At 39.0% G+C, this 16,412-nt stretch overlaps 1 long non-coding RNA gene across 1 annotated transcript; it reads right to left on the reverse strand.

Moving 5' to 3' along the window:
• Window positions 1-2,022: 2,022 nt before the first annotated feature.
• Window positions 2,023-9,847, reverse strand: LOC148189753 (uncharacterized). Its single transcript, XR_015776435.1, has 2 exons — window positions 4,089-9,847; window positions 2,023-2,749 (listed from the first exon to the last, which is right to left on the reverse strand). It is a non-coding gene; the product is annotated as an uncharacterized LOC148189753 (long non-coding RNA).
• Between the last annotated feature and the right edge of the window lie 6,565 nt (window positions 9,848-16,412).

The following is a 16,412-nucleotide window of genomic DNA, read 5'->3' on the forward strand; positions in this document are numbered from 1 at the left end:
AGCTCTGGGACCAAAAGAATGAGATCACAGATACAAGCAGCCATAATGAGTTTTCTCTGGAGGCTGGCTGAGCTTAGCCTTAGAGACAGGGGAGGGAGCTCAGACATCCGAGCGGACCTCGGACCAGAGCCGCTGCTCCTTTGCTTTGAAGGCGGCCAGTTAAGGTGGTTTGGGCTTTTCATCGGGATTCCTTCAGGATGCCTCTCGTTAGAGGCTTTTCTGGGTGCGTCTTACCGGCAGGAGTCTCAAGGCTCAGCCCAGAACACACGGGAGGGATTATATATCTCATCTGGCCTGGGAACGCTTCAGGAGGAGCTGGAGAGCGTTGATGGGAAGAGGGACGTCTGGGGTCAGATGCATAAAACTCTGTGTAGATCCACAAACTAAAACTGTGGGTACACACAGAGGCAGAGTGCATACACATTATTTTTTGACATATTTATAAAGCCTCGCGTACACCTGATTCTGTTTTATAAATCTCAATGATTTTGGCGCTGGATGCACAAGCATGAGCCTCATTTTCACACCCACAGTTCGCCATAAATACTTGTAGAAACACCCTTAAACATGCATTTGCATATTGACACGTGTCCCCTTCCACCATTCATTACACTCACCAGTGAGGAATACAGTAGAAAAAGGGCAATTTCACCAACTGTATTGCATCAACAAGGTTCTCCAAAAGTGCCAGACTGCATCATTACACATGGCTGTGGATATTTGTAGTGTCAGCACCACTTATTCATCACATCTCTGCAAATTATTGTCACAGTGAAATCTCGATCGTTATTACTATTAATAAATGTCAGAAGCACAATCAATGATTCATTCAGAGCGTTCATGTGGAAACTAACTTTACAAAATGCTCCACATGATAAAATTAAATGATCACTAACAGGGAGATTAAGTGTGTATAAAATAATGCAAAAATGTATCACACATAAATAGTCTAAGATTGAATTTATAAACGCACCTTTTATTGACATTTTACAGAGCACAGTGTAAGCTCCAAAAATATTAAATAAAACAATCAGTAAAATTGGCAAACAACCTTAAAACATTGTTTTCCATCTAACAAATTAATCTCCTTCTTATCATCCCTGCAGCTATCTCAGCTAAAACTTTGTGTGCACTTTATCTGAAAAAACTGTGAGGTGCACACATTCTCACTGCACATTCATCCTTTATAAATACAAGTTTATGTTTGGGAAAAGGTATATGCGTGGTATTTCTGCGTAACAATTATTCTTCTTCGTCAAAACTTGGAGCCTGCATTACCCACAGTACAGCTTGATCACAGACAGTTCAGACCCAGAATCAGGTATGTTATGCTAGAGGTGGCAAATAGCTTCAAGGGGAGATGAGGCGCAGCCTACAAAGGTTTGTTAAGCTCCTTTTTTCTTAACTCCAGACCCCCTGAAATGCTTTGCAAAAACTTTTCCCATATGTAGGCTAGTACTACATCCAAACAAACTTTCATGTTTAAAATTGTTGGAACTCCACTAAAGGCACAAGTTGTGCCTATCTGTGTTTGCATGTAAAAATATGGAAACAAGGGAACACAGAGAGCTAAATTTAGAGACAAGAAGGGATGGAGAGAGAGAAAGAGAGACAGAAAGAGAGATGTGAAGGCTTGGACTGAGGTATCAGCTGTATCAGTGTGATCATGAGTAATGGACACCAGCAGGTTGGAGCATCTAGTTTATCCTCTGGACACTGGATCTGTCCCTGTCCGTCCCTGGCAGCTCAGGAGAAAAGCAAACACAGTTGCTGCTCGTTGTGTGAATTATCAAGTGCTGAAAAGTGCCAGGACAGAAAGGGAGAAAAGTAGACTGTGTGCTTGTGTATGTGTGTGTGTGTGTGTGTGTGTGTGTGTGTGTGTGTGTGTGTGTGTGTGTGTGTGTGTGTGTGTGTGTGTGCATTTTCACACCTGCAAGCCATTATGTGCCTTGGCACTGGAGGTATGACAAAACTGTCAAACATGCAAACTAGACAATACTAGGCAAGCACAAGAATAGAATATAACAGAATATCCAATTTTATTTATAAAGCCCATTATCACATATCATAATTATATCATAAAATAGGATAAGGGAAAAACTAAGGGAAAAATAACCTTTAATGGGGGAAAAAAACAAAAAACAAGAGAAACCTCAGGGAGAGTGACTGAGTGGGTATCAGGATGGATGGACGCGCAATAGATTTCATAAAGAACGACAAAATTAAAGTAGATTTCATAGGAAAGAGAAGAGGGAGAGGAAGAGAGGAAGGAAGGTAGAGGGGTAAAGACTAATAAAATAACAATAGTCATAGACATAAAATTTAATCAGTTTAATTTATGATATCATGTATACTACATTAAAATATAGTAGAATAGAATAGAATAGAATAGAAAAAATGAAACCTTATTCCATAAATGAGGACATTTGGATGAGCTTTGACAGAAATCTGCATTATGTATTCATACAGTAATTCAGTTCTGACTATGACTGCTCTTTTATCTGCAACACTTTGCGCCCACATATTCAGGTCTGCGTTTGATTGCAGAGCCGCAGTGAAATCCTGGGGAGGGTACACAGTACACGGTGATTAGACAGAAAAGGAGCTACCTTGTGGAAATGGTGGATTCTCAGAAGAGCGTGGGCAGGCCCGATGAGTCAGTGTGGCAGATGGTTTGGCACTGGCAACAAATGTGGGCACAGCCAAACATTTACTGATCGAGAGGATTTGTTGTTGTCCAGGGTGAATTCTAAAAAGGGAAATGAAAGCGTTTGATGAAATGAAGGAAATAACAAAGACAAACAAATAGAGAACATGACAGGAGCAGGTTTGTTTTTCAACTTGACAAGCTCTCTATTAGTCAAAGATAAAAACCTAAACAGGATCCTGTAATATAACAGAATGTGGCCAGCCCTTTTTGATAACTTATCGTGATAAGGCCACTGACACAGACCTTGATAATAATCTTCTCATGTTTGCTGAGTCATTTCACCTGCCTCTTACCTTGCCAGATACAGGTGGTACAGTGAACAGTAATAAAATGTGCTTCTTGTAATTGTAATTGCAACTTTGCAGTAAGTACTCCATATTCTATAGGGTATCTCAATGCAGTGACAATCAAATTTAACCCTATGAAACCTGAGCAGATTGGTTTGATTTCTTTCAAAAATATGAATTTTATATTTAAAATATACATAACATTCTAAAGATATTTATGATTATAGATATAGTTTTTTGTGATTATTTTCTAATAATCCTCCCTCTTTTTAAAACTATTTTTTATGTAAAATGTCTTGAAATTTGTGGGACATTCCTTATCAAGTTGGTCATTGCCTTTATCCCCATGTTTTAAAAAAAAATTAAACCAATTTTCTCAGTTCTCATAGGGCCAAATAGCCACATTTCAAATGGTTAAAGAACGTTCATAAAATCAAAACTCACATTAAACAACACAATGAAAGTTAAACCACAAGTCAGTCACAAAAAAAAATAATCGTAAAACCTTCCTCAGTTAAAAATAAAAAAGTTTACAAAAGGTGTCAGGATCCTAGGTTTTGTCATAGTTTGTTTGTTTGTCTGTTTCCCATTTTATTCTTAAAGTCACTGTCCTCATGTCTCTTGTCTTGTCTTACTTCCTACCTTTTTCTGCTTCCATACACCCCTGGGACAAGTTCAGTCTCAACACATTTTGCACCTTTTTTTAATGGTTTCCAGTTTGATCCTGCCTGTGTGGTGTTTTGCAATTGAGAATTTTGAAATTTTGTAAAATATGACTCAAAGGGATTGGTATAGGGTCAGAAAAAAGTGAATTTTGACCTTGTCAAACTTTAATAAAAAATCTTGCAATATTGCATCTCTGCTGGACTTCCTTGGCATTTACAGGTGAGGAGTGCAGTTTACAACACTCTTCTATCAAAAGACAGTTGTTGAAATCACAAAGTTTATCTCAAATACACGCTACATGATCAATGTAAATTATAGCAGTTCATATGATGTCAAACAAATTTAACACTCCACAAATGACATTATGTTCTTGACGTAACGTTACATAGGATGGGTTTAGGAAATGAAACATGGTGAAGACATACCTGAATTTAACTCAAAATTCATTTGGTTTCACACGGTTCCAAACAGCCGTTTATTTGATGTGGTGCAGGTAGACCCAAATGCAGGCGACTGCAGGAAACAGGAACTTAAAAAAGATTGCTCTTTATTACAGGTCAAAGCAGGAAAACAGCAACAAAATCAAGGATTTAACAGAGCCTGAACTGAAAACCAGGACTTAAATACAAACTAGACTGATGAGAGGATGAAGTCCAGGTGGAGAAACAGGGCGGAGAAGCTCAGGTGAGGGGAATAAGGTGATGAGGAGAAGATCAGGCAGGGGGCTGATTGGCTTAGAAAAACTCTGACTGAGGAAAGGACCAACAAGGCTGATGTAGGACAGGTGCTGGCTAAACAAGGGAAAAGGCAGCACAGGAACACAGTAAACAGAAACACAATCCTCTAAATAGTAAACTGACCGAGTGAAAACAGACACTAATGCAGATGTCATAGAAAATTATTACAAATGAAAGTATGTAAATGTGATCATGAATAACTGTATGGAGATATGCGATTCACACGTTCTTTGTTTAGATGTTGTTGAAGAGCTTAGAGTCCTTCACTGACTCCAGGGTGTCCGAATGTGAAGATACTGCAAGAGCAAGACCATGTAGATGTTTAGACTACAGTGATAGATACAGCTCTATTATGTGCTGTATGAGGCTGAGTGATTCTACTGTTGCTTTGAGTTGTTGGCGTGTCGTTGTCTGTGTTCGTGCTGTGCCAAGAGCTTCTCGGATTCTATTTAAATTGTCTTTAAATTCACATGTTCATATAAGATCTACTGTGGCTCATCAAGTTCGTTCTATTACTCATCAGTGACCAAGAGTACAAGTTTTTTCTACATTAACAGGCAACTTAATGAGTCTGTTACACTCAGTTCAATATTTCCAAAAAGTCATCAGGACACTAACTGTGACAACAACTGTCTCCTGGTGGAAAGTCCTGTGTTTGTCTGACCAACTCTCCAACCTGCCTCCTTGTGTGAGCTTTTGGTCTTAATTTTTAGCTCACATGAGGGCTTTGGTCCCATGATTACATTACTTTTTGATTACATGATTATACATAATACATATATCATGGCTCATGATTACGTGGGTTATATGTGAAATGTGGTGCACTACTTTTAGTAGGGATATGTATGAACAGTGTGTGTGAACAGCCTGGCATGATGCCTTGTGTAAATACTTTGGCCAAAACTGAATGGTATTCCACTTTAAATGTTAAGTTTTACCTGCTTGTCAGACTAACCGCCATTTGAAATCTTTCATTTCCTGTGATCTGTCTTTTAAATTTGTCTTTTTCTAATTGTTTTTATTTATTTTATTGAGAATCAAACTTAACTTCATTCTATTTATAGATTCCTTAATCACATTGAACTCCTTGGCATATTTTTTTAAACTTGTATTTATTACTAATTCATTTATGTGTCTACATGTTACAGCGTGTGTACACAACAAGCTGACTGGATTAATAAAGTTGTGTGAATCTGACTATGGTAGATTCTGGAGCAGCTGAGGGCTGAAGTGAGGTTAAATCTTGATAAGATGTTCTGGGGCAAGCTGAAAGACATTTTTGGGTGAGTCTGTGACTGTCGGGAAGTATAGGCTCTGATTGGGATGTTGCAGGCCTAAACCTGTGTGTTATACTTCAGTCAGTCAGTCATTTTCTGTAACCGCTTGTCCTCGTAAGGGTCGCGAGGGGGCTGGAGCCAATCCCAGCTGTCATTGGGTGGAAGGCGGGGTACACCCTGGATAGGTCGCCAGTCTATCACAGGGCCGACTGTGTGTTATACTTTTAAATGAAAATTTTTAAATTACTTATTTTTTGTTTCAAAGTGTTTTTAAATGTCCTTTCATACTGAATTGCATTGATGGCCTGTTTTATATTAATTTTGTCTATTTTCATGAAAAGCACTTATATTGTAAAGCACCTTGTGCTGCATTTCTTGTATGAAAGGTGCTAAATAAAGTGTGATCATTTTGTTATTATCATTATTATAATTATTATTATCATTATTATTACTATTATTATATTATTATTATTATTAGTACTAGTAGTAGTGTTTTATTTTATTTTATTTTAATTCATTTTTTAACCTTTTATTATTAGTTAAATGTGACTTTCACTGAAGGTCACTGAAACCCCAGATTGGCTCCTCCAGGTCTCATCTAATGTTAGTTTTATGGATTACATTAAACCAAAGTTCTCACAGCCGTGATATATATTATCATGTGAGAGTGAAAAGGGTGTAATAAAACCAGAGACGCATACATGGGTGATAAAGGTAGTTTGTGGTTTCCATTAGCTCTGGATCTAAATATCAAAGAGTCCGGAACTTTGCACACTGTAAACGACCAGCACCTGGTTTCCTGATTGTGAAGTAACAAATTTCTGGTTAATCTGAGAGTGAAAATGGCCACTGGGTTTGTGAGTGTCGCTGCTGTAGTCCTCTCCTTGAGTTTCAGGACACCTCCTGTGCGTGTTTGTGTTGGGACAGCCACCAAAAGCAGCTGTCCAGGTTACCCGAAATGCCCCATGTGGAGTAGCTGCAGAGAAACTGATCCATCCTTGTTTATTATCTCCTCAGCTTGAAGTATTTTTAGTGGAGAAGCGGTGACAGACTGAAGATCTAGTGAAGCAACAGTGGTGTTAACAGTTGGGCTCGTTATTGATTGGTTTCCGAATAATTCGGATAATAATTCTGCAAACCATGGACATGTTAAATGTGCACATTTTATAAGTAGCATATACCTTCTTTATGTTTTAATTTTCGGTTTCATGCAGTGACAACTCTATAGTTAATGTGCGGATAGGCTTAGGCACAAACAACACTAGTTTAGTGAGAAAAAAATCATGTTTTTGCTTAAAATACAAGGCTAGGTGAGTACAATCGTGGCTGGAAATGTGCTCAACTTTGAAAAAATAAAAATAAATAACTGCTTTTGTTGGTCTCCAACAGTCGTTTCACCATCTGCCATCCCATCCATCTGATGAGAAACTCAGCTAATATGAACTACGTCACATGTATGAAATGTACAAATGTAAAATATCCTTGGTTTGCAGGAATGTCAACATTTTATTTTGGTGACTGGGCTGCTCTTACATTGCTTGATGAAATCACATTTACACATAAAGACTTGCAGTAAACAATAACACCAACATGTTCAAAATGTCTGAGAGACTTCCAAGAGTGCATTTGTTTACAGTGCATTTGTTCCTGCTCAAACCCTGAGTGCCTGAGGTTTTTTACTCTCATGTGATGACCTTTTTCTTCAAGTTCTTTGAGTTACATATGATGGAGACAGTCCTCAAGGACACCAGTACTTTGTGCTCCCAAGTTTTCAGGAGCTTTGATATGCAACAGCATATGAAAACATGTAGCCCTATGATCAATAACCATGATCCACACAGTCTTGAGCACTGGAGGCTGAAAACCTGGCAACATGTTAGAGTTTGACAGAAAGATCACTTGGTAAATAAAAATGGCCAAAGTGGGACATTGCATTAACATAAATCAAGACTAATGTTAGAAATAAAGCAACTGAGCAAATGTACCTGTACTGGAATAATGTGGCGTCTCTTTCTGTAAGGACAGTTTAAAACAGGCCTCAAAGAGGGATTCCTGGTGGTGGAGATGCACAGCATGTCCCCACATTTCCTGTCTTTATCGTCACTGTCGGCTGTCAAATAAGGGCAAAAATTCCAATAAATACATGAACAAACAAATAAAAATCTGAAAATGTGACAAGGAGTGAGTGTGTGGTTTGGGAGCCAGCGTGCAGGTAAGTGAAGGTGTGTGTGCGTCTACATGCACGTATACTTTTTTCGAATTATTCCTCAACTGTCTTTTCAACACTGATTGTTAATTAGATTGAGTGTTATAAGAGGATATCTGTGTGTGTGTTGTTTTTCGTATGTGTGCGTTATATTTGAGTATTTGTTGCTGTAATCACTGCCATGCCAGCTAATTCTCCTCTATTCATATGAGTGTTGTTTTGACAGCTGACTCAAAGTGGAAAGTCTCTGTGCCAGAGAGCTCGGAGAGCAGCAGTCACTCTTCCTCTCTCACGTACGTGCTCTCACACACACAATAGACAACTTTTACAGTTACACACACACATACACACACAATTAACAGCTCCTCTGGTCCAATCTGGGACGTGTGTGTTAGTGAGACAGAAAGAGAAAGAGCGAGGCAGAGACCATGGAGTGCAGTCCAGACCAGTATCAGATTCAGACCACAGTGATCCCCATGTTAATACCCTGCCTTTCTATTTTAGCTGCAGGGGCTCTTATGTAATCGGTCACGTTTTCCCAACACCACTTTCTCAGTCACCACCTTCTTATTTTACATTCAGCAGGTGTTCCTCTTATCCATAGCAATGCACTGCGAGTGCATCAGAACAAACAAGTACTAAAGTGCAGTACTGTGGTGAATCAGTGCAGATCCAGCACCATTTCAACTCTGTTTAAAAAAGATTGATAGTGCTGATAGATCCAACTGTTCCAGGGCTGAAGGGCTCAGAGGAATCAGACATTCAGCGGGCAATGACTCGTGGAAGTGTATTTGAACTCTGGAGGGTTCAGTTCATGTCAGCAGGTGAACTAACTGAAATTAGTTCGGCGCTAAAAAGCCGCACTGAGGTGCCTCAATATATGAGGCTGTCCTCTCTCAGGTCAAAGTGTCGTGGCAATGAGGTTTTTCGGGAACAGAAATGTAATCGGAAGTAAACAGCACAGAAAAGTCTGATTTTAAGGACGTAAGGAGGCAGATGTTAACATCTGACAGCTAGCAGTTATTTATTCATGCAGGGGCATAAACATGAAAAACAGGAGGATTCAGGGTCCTCTGCCAGAACATTTGAGCATCAAATTCTTTATTTTTTAGCATTTGGTGATTTATTTTTATGCACACATTTGTGCTTTTTCTGCATCCATTAATTTTAAATGTCTATAATTTTAGCAAAATAAAAGTCCTCTATCTGCTGCCTCCATGTTTTTATTGTTTGGGAACATGCACCGTGCCTGGAAAGCATGATGAAGATAAAATGCTTGTCATAAGTTATGAGAGCCCAAGTCAAGACCAGCATAATTAAAGTCAAATCCAAGACCAGTTCAAGGTAAAATCTGAGACCAAGTCCAGTGGCAGCTGAAGTCAAGACTGAATCTAGAGCAAATCAAGTCCTGTTCCAGATGCTAAAATTAATTATGGAGGAATTTTAACATCTAACATTAGCCGAGGTATCAAGTGACTTGCTGTAAGTGAGGTTACTGTTAGAAAACTGTGACGGCAAGATCTGAGATCAGAGCCAGCAGTGTTTGCAAAATTGCAATTCCAGAGAAGAGGACACAGATGGAGGGTTTTTTTTCCTGTGTGTGTGCAACTGATCCCTACTCAATCCCATGACGGTCTGATGACCAAAACGATGAGTGCTTAATGACCAGTTGCCAATAGCCAAGACAAGGCACGAGACCAAGACAAGTTTAAGACTCAAGAAAGGTGGTCCTGAGACCGGACTCGAGACTAAGACTGGACTTGATTCGTGCTAAAGCCCTGGCCCAAAATATTATAAAACGCCTTGTTTTGTCCAGTCAAAAGTCTTTATTACTAAAAAAATCAGTTCTATGTCTGTAACATGGAAACTGGAAAAAATCACAATGAAAGTTGGGTAAACGTGTCAGGTATTTGGTTATATATATACTGTATAAGTTCAACTATATCTACATGTTGCCTTTAAAAAACAATAATAATAAATTATGGTGGGAGTTAACTATTCGCTGAGTCCTCAGCCAATGAATTAGTCCATAACAAAGACGCAACAATGTTGACCCTACAGCACATGACAGCATCTCCTGCTGCCATGGCGACCAAGGACAGGGAGAGAGGAAGATGGGGAAAAGTAGAAAGAGAATGTGGCAGACAGACAATGACATACAGATAAATAGAGTAATAAAATGTTAAAAGACACAATAATTTCTTATTCATAACTGTCTCCTTTGTTGCTGCTCTTGTGGATGTGCTGTAGCGTTATTCTGCCTGTCTGTCGTGTCAGTACAACCTGATCTGAACTAAGATGGATTGAGTGGCACGTGGAGACGGACGGATGGAGGCACAGGGAAAGGAAAGGTGTGTGAGGCAAGTTCACCTGCAGGTATTCAGAGATGGAGGAGCTTATTTAATGTAGGACAGCTTTCCAACAGGGCATTCTTCAGCCCTAAATATAGACAGGACAGAAGTAGGCTGGGCTGGGAGCACTGCCAAAAAGGCTACGAAAAATAAGCCATAATGTGAAGACTTGTGCATGATGAGTGAGGACTGTGAGTGGTGTGCACTCATACATCTAACTCTTGTGTTTTGATGACTTAAATTGCTAATTGTCTGGGTTAACACAGACCCCACTTCTGCATGTCATCTAGGGCTGCAACTAATTATTATTTTAATTATTGATAAATCTGCAGACTAGTTTCAGAATTAATTGATTATTTGTAAGTGTTGAAAAATTGTAAATAAAATACTAATCACAATATCCCAGAGCCTGAAGTGGCGTCTTTGAATTGCTTCTTTTGTCCAACCAACAGTTCAAACCCCAGAGACTCATTTACTGTATCACACATCATTTAGTATGATTAGTGACAAAAAAATGTAAATTTTAATTTTTTTAATAAGCTATAACCATCAAATGTTTGACACTTGCTCTAAAAATGACAGGAGCAACGAATGAAATTATTAATGATCAATACGGTTGCAGATTAATCTTCAATGGATTGACTAATCGATAGTTGAATCTTACAGCTCTAAAATCTTCCCTTTGCCACAAACTGAGTTCACACATGATGGTAACAGTGACAAAAATATGACCATAAAGCGTTTTTAGATAAATAAAAGAAATATTTCATGATTAATGTGTTAAATAATCTATGCACAACCAAATACATATATCCCTTTGTTGGCCAAAAATGCATTCACAGACAAAGGACCATTCAGTATGTTATACAGGGACTTTATTTATGTTTGGGTCTAGAGGTCTTACTCGTTATCAGAAAATTAGAATGAACTGAAGTTATAAAAATCTTATTATGTTTTGGGTATCCATCTGTGTCTGCTGTTACTATCTGGGATGCCGTTACAATGATGTCAACAAATGCACATGGTGGGATGACGCTGCACGTCATTATGTTTTGACAACAATAACACATGGCAACTAATGCTGGGATGTCAACAAATGGATGGTTAAGATTAGGGAAAGAGGGCACACAATAAGGTTTAGAAAAAGCCATCACATTCAGATGGGAGGCAAACACCAGACTCCTGCACGAAAGTCCAGGGTTTGCTGGACCCATCCATCACCTCATTATATTATGTCATTATCGGCAGCTTTTCAACTTGACGCTGTCTGCCACGTTTCATGCAGACGCGACAGCTGCCATCCACCCGTGTTCTCAAGTGATGCTGCCTGTGCACATATCATACCAATGCAGCAGGTGCCATCCGGTCGCCCGCCAGTGTACAATAACACTGTGACCGGTTCTATCCGGCCACGTGCTCACCTGACACCATCCAGCGGAGTTTCATACTCACACGAAAGGTGCCGTTTGACATTGCAAACTTACGCCAAAAGCACTTTCAAAGCAGCAGTATTTTAAGAGTTTGGAACAAGAACAGGCTGAAACAAACTGAGCAGGTGATTAAAACATTGTCAATGAATAAAGCAGTTTCAAGTTACAAATCAATGTTTCTCCAACACTGTTTCTCATGTCGGAGACGGGCTGCTATCCCAGCACCTGCTAATGTGTGTTCACATTTTTTCTAGATCCAAACATTCTGGAGGTCTTTGCCGGAAGCTGAGTAGTCCACAGAGGTCTCTTACTCTCCAAAACAAACTGACCTGATGATTTAAACTTGTAAAAATACTGTATAAAGCCGTTTCAAATTAAAAATCTGTGGTTTTCCGACGCTCCTGTTGCAGAGGGGCTGCTAATTATGGTGGCCTCCACGAATGGCCTTACCTAGAGCCAGTGTTTGGTTTGTTTATTATGGCCTATTGTAGAGATAGTAATGGTAATGTCCATGAACGAGGACCCGCTCCCTAAGATATTGAAGACATGCCGATTCTTATTGTCAGATGATTTTACAACACTTAAGAAAACATACTTATTATATTATATTCCACTTCTGTCAGTATATCTCCATAAATCACAATGGATCTTTAAAACGAAACTGAAAAATGCAAACCTATCATTTGTGTATGTTTTTTGGAGTTGTTACAAAACAGAACATTAGAGATTATTAAAGCATTTATCTGTGTATTTGCACCACATGGGGTTTATACTTTTTGCATCTGTATGCTATCCACTGTGTCCTTTCCATCCTAAAACACAAAAACAAAGAGTTACTCTCTTTGTGGAGCTTCCAAGGAGTCTGTATCAAAGACAGCGCAGCAGGGTAGATTCCTGCTAACTTCATGACTGGGACTTCATGGGCAACCCTCTGACTCACTACACCCCCTCCCTGCTGAGCTGAGGAGTGACTTTTCTAGAAAATCTTTTTAACACAGACTTCCTACAGCTCATCTCAGCTACAGTCCTTTCTCTCTCTGCACCCTTTTTAATCTCTCCCTCATTATGTCAACATCTAGTTCAGCACAGAGCTGATGGCACAGTTAACCTCCAGTGTCGTGCTTTACACTGTGCTGCGACAAGCCTCGACTTGTTCCAGGCACCGAGACCCAGAAACACCTACACCATATACTTCACAATTACCGTCAATAAAGATGTTAACATTCCTGCAGGAGGAAATGTAGGTTAATTTAGGGAACAGGTTGGAAAGAAAGAAGAGTTATAGAGATGTGGGTGAAGTCAGATTAATTTTCCCACTCATATAAGTTATCAGGGATGTGTTACTCCTCACACAAGGTCAAAATAAATAACCCTGTGTCCTCTTTCACCTCATTATATCCATGCTATTTTTAGTAGTTAATCCTGGGTGTGGTTAGAATAATTCAAAACAGCACAGTTCATAGACACTCCTTGGTAAAACCCATGAACTAAAAACACACACAAAAAAATTCCAACTTCCCCCTCCTCTTTCATTTTCTCTTTCCAGGTTGGTTTTGACAGGTTAGCTAAGCTCTCTGAAGTTATAGTTGTGTTGTTTCTGTTATGTAACAGTATGGTTTCAAGTGGCTGTGTTATTTGTTATTTGGAGTGCTGGTTTGGAAAAAAAAAAGGTCCCCAGAGTTGCAAAATCCTTGTTTACAGATCACAAAATGGACTCTTGTTCTGCTATGACCCACGCAGATGGTAAAAAATATCTACCCAAACCTGCTCTGCTCATCCTCAGCCGCCCAGCACAAGCACGCGCGCACACACATACACACACACACACACACACAGACACAAATACCATAACAGTGATCATGACTCATTAAGAAATTCCCACTCTCCACTTTGCTAGAGATCCTGGCAGTGACTCACTGGAGAACATAGGATGGGTGTGACATTCTGGGACTGACTGCTGATGCTTTACATGTGGAGCGAACAGGTGGTGAGATCCTCGCTGAGAGACGGATAGGGGTGGGAAAAAAAAAACCTTAAAGGGATAGTTTGGATCTGTAAAGTGCTGTTTTATGTTTCATTTATCCGTAATCAGTGTATAATCTGCAGTACATGTCATTCAGTACGCCCCCAGTTTGGAGAAGCCACGGTACCATGTGCCCCTGTGGGCGTGGATCAGCAGCAAAATTTATTATTATTAGCCACCTACCTTGTGATTTTAAATGTGCTGTGATATGATCATTATTGTAGTATCGTATGCGTATCATAATAACATATATTGTGATACATTACTTTTTTTAACTGCAAATTCTGTCCCAAAACGAAAACTTTGTCAGCATCTGTGTCAAGATTAAATTTTCTTTAAAAGCAACACAAAAATTAATACTTGGCATCTGTGTATCAATATGATATTGCAACGCAAAAAAATATAGTGATACTATACTGTATCTATTTTTTCCCCCAACTCAACCTGACGGTCTGTTCTAACAGGGATGTCGTCAATGGCTTTAGTTCTACAAGTATGCTCTGTTCAAAGCCACCAGACTACAATGAGAAAAACAATAATTTTGGCTCAGTGAGCACAGGAGCTGCTGGTTTACCACCGCTTAATCAGTTTGTGTTGTAGTGTGACTTTGGTGAATCAAAACTAACCCCTTCAAGCACCAAAGTCACACAATAACACAGATAAAATAACTGATTGCAAAAGGTAAAGCAGTGAAAATACTCACAATATAGCGTTAACTTAGCCCTTTGGAACATAGTGTGACGTAACTTCTTCTGCTTTTAGACACTTTTCACAAGAATTAAAATCTTTGAACATTGAGCAAATTGGTGCAATTTCTTTTGAAAATATGGGGGAAAAAAGTGCATAAGACAATGTGAAACGTGGTTGAAACGTAGTACAAATTGTAAGAAATTAAAAGATTTTGAAAATTATTTTTAAAAAAGCTAGGAAAAAATGTTTAGGGAAAAGGAGAAAAGCTACAGGAAATCTATATAATTATCAGAATTATGTTTGAAATTCTGTTAGAGGATTTGTATAAGCACATTTTCTAGGTTATTTCCTTTTTTTTCTTTTTTATAATACTAATCTTCAGATACTTTTCCTATATGTTTCATTGATTTCTTGCTTATTTTTGGGTTGTTTCAAACTAAAATACTAACTAGGAGCACCTGAAAAACTGGAGAATAAACCACGACAAATACTTATAACAACAGAGAACAGCCTAAATGACGAGGCTGGCAGTCATCTATTTTTTCACATCACAGAAGTACTGGACACATGATTTGTTTTTTTTTTAAAAACAGTCTTTGCGATGACCGTGCTCAACAGAAAAAGACGTAAACTGTTTTTTTTATTTCTTGTTATATTGCCAGAAGCAAACACATTTGGCCGGTTACTATCACTGAGTGAGTAAATGATGTCTGCCTGTCTCTCAACAAGGAAAACACAGTCGTTCTCTGCAGAGCCTCCAGTCAGACACTGACGCTCTTATTACTTTAAGCTACGAGCACTAAACACACAAGCCACAAATCAGCATGTTTTTATTTGGGACAGTTCTAGGAAGCGACTGGACGCACAACATGTGCAACTCCCTCCTGCAACGTCAAAGGCTGCTCTGAACACATTTCAGTGCAGGGGGGTCCACCATGTACCCACTCCCAGCTCAAGTGTCTGGAATGAGTCCACCGCTCAGTGACTCTGCAGTAAAAAGTAGCCCGAGGAGGGACTCAAACAGTCTGGAAATCCAATTACATCAATTCAATTCAAATAGTCGGCAGATACTGTAGCAGCAAAACAAACTGGTTGAAGCCAGTTTCTGGTAATAACTGCAGTTTTTGCCTAAATCTGTGACATGAGTTTATATCTCAAAAGGATCTCTTGGGTGGACAAATGTGCCTTTTAAAATGATTTCAGTTAGGATTTAACTGCCTTTTTCATTATGAAATGCAATTATACTGATGGGACGTGACTTCCAATCATCCCTCAGAAACCCAAACCCCACCAGGGAGGCCCAAAATTATACCCTTTATCACTGCCAGAGACTGTAAAACATTACTTATCACTGGGTTTTCAAATTGTCGACGGACATTGCACAAATCGTGTGTTACAAACTAAAATAACCAAATCTGACTTTAAAATTTTGACAATTTATCAAAAATCATTTATAATCTAAATGTTTGATTTAAAATGACACCTTTAGTAAACAGTTTGCACCAATCAGACCCTGTGAAAATCATGAGCAAGTGGGAAGTCATGTATGACTGTTGAGAGCGGCAGTCACTTGACAAAGTTTCAGTGAAACCTCGACTGAGCTGCAGGCTGTTTACACAAAGCAGAGAAGAGAGCGGGAGAGGTTGTAAAGATGTAAATACTGAAAAAATATGTGTAGCATGTGGAGCCCCAACATTTATGGGCAAAGTTGCACATATGGATTCCATTTTTCTCCATTATCTGAAAAATAAATAAAAGAAATGCAACTTGACTTTCTTTTTCAATGATTTATGGCATTTTAACAGTGATACTCGGAACACAAAAGACATTTGAGTTCCCCCTTTTACCCTTTATTGTGCCATTTCCACAGAGGTGCAGGACTGATATATTGCAGTGAAAATGAGGCACAGTGAGTATAATATGACAGGAGCAAAAAAAAAAAAAAAAACACCCTTTGGGGTTCAGAGGATTTGATGCAACTCCTATCTGCACACAAACACACAGAATAAGGAAATAAAGACATTTAGACATGAAG

The sequence above is a fragment of the Plectropomus leopardus genome, chromosome 4 (genome assembly GCF_026936395.1).
Source record: "Plectropomus leopardus strain MGB_pleo_1.0 chromosome 4, ASM2693639v1, whole genome shotgun sequence".
Classification (NCBI taxonomy): Eukaryota; Metazoa; Chordata; class Actinopteri; order Perciformes; family Serranidae; genus Plectropomus; species Plectropomus leopardus.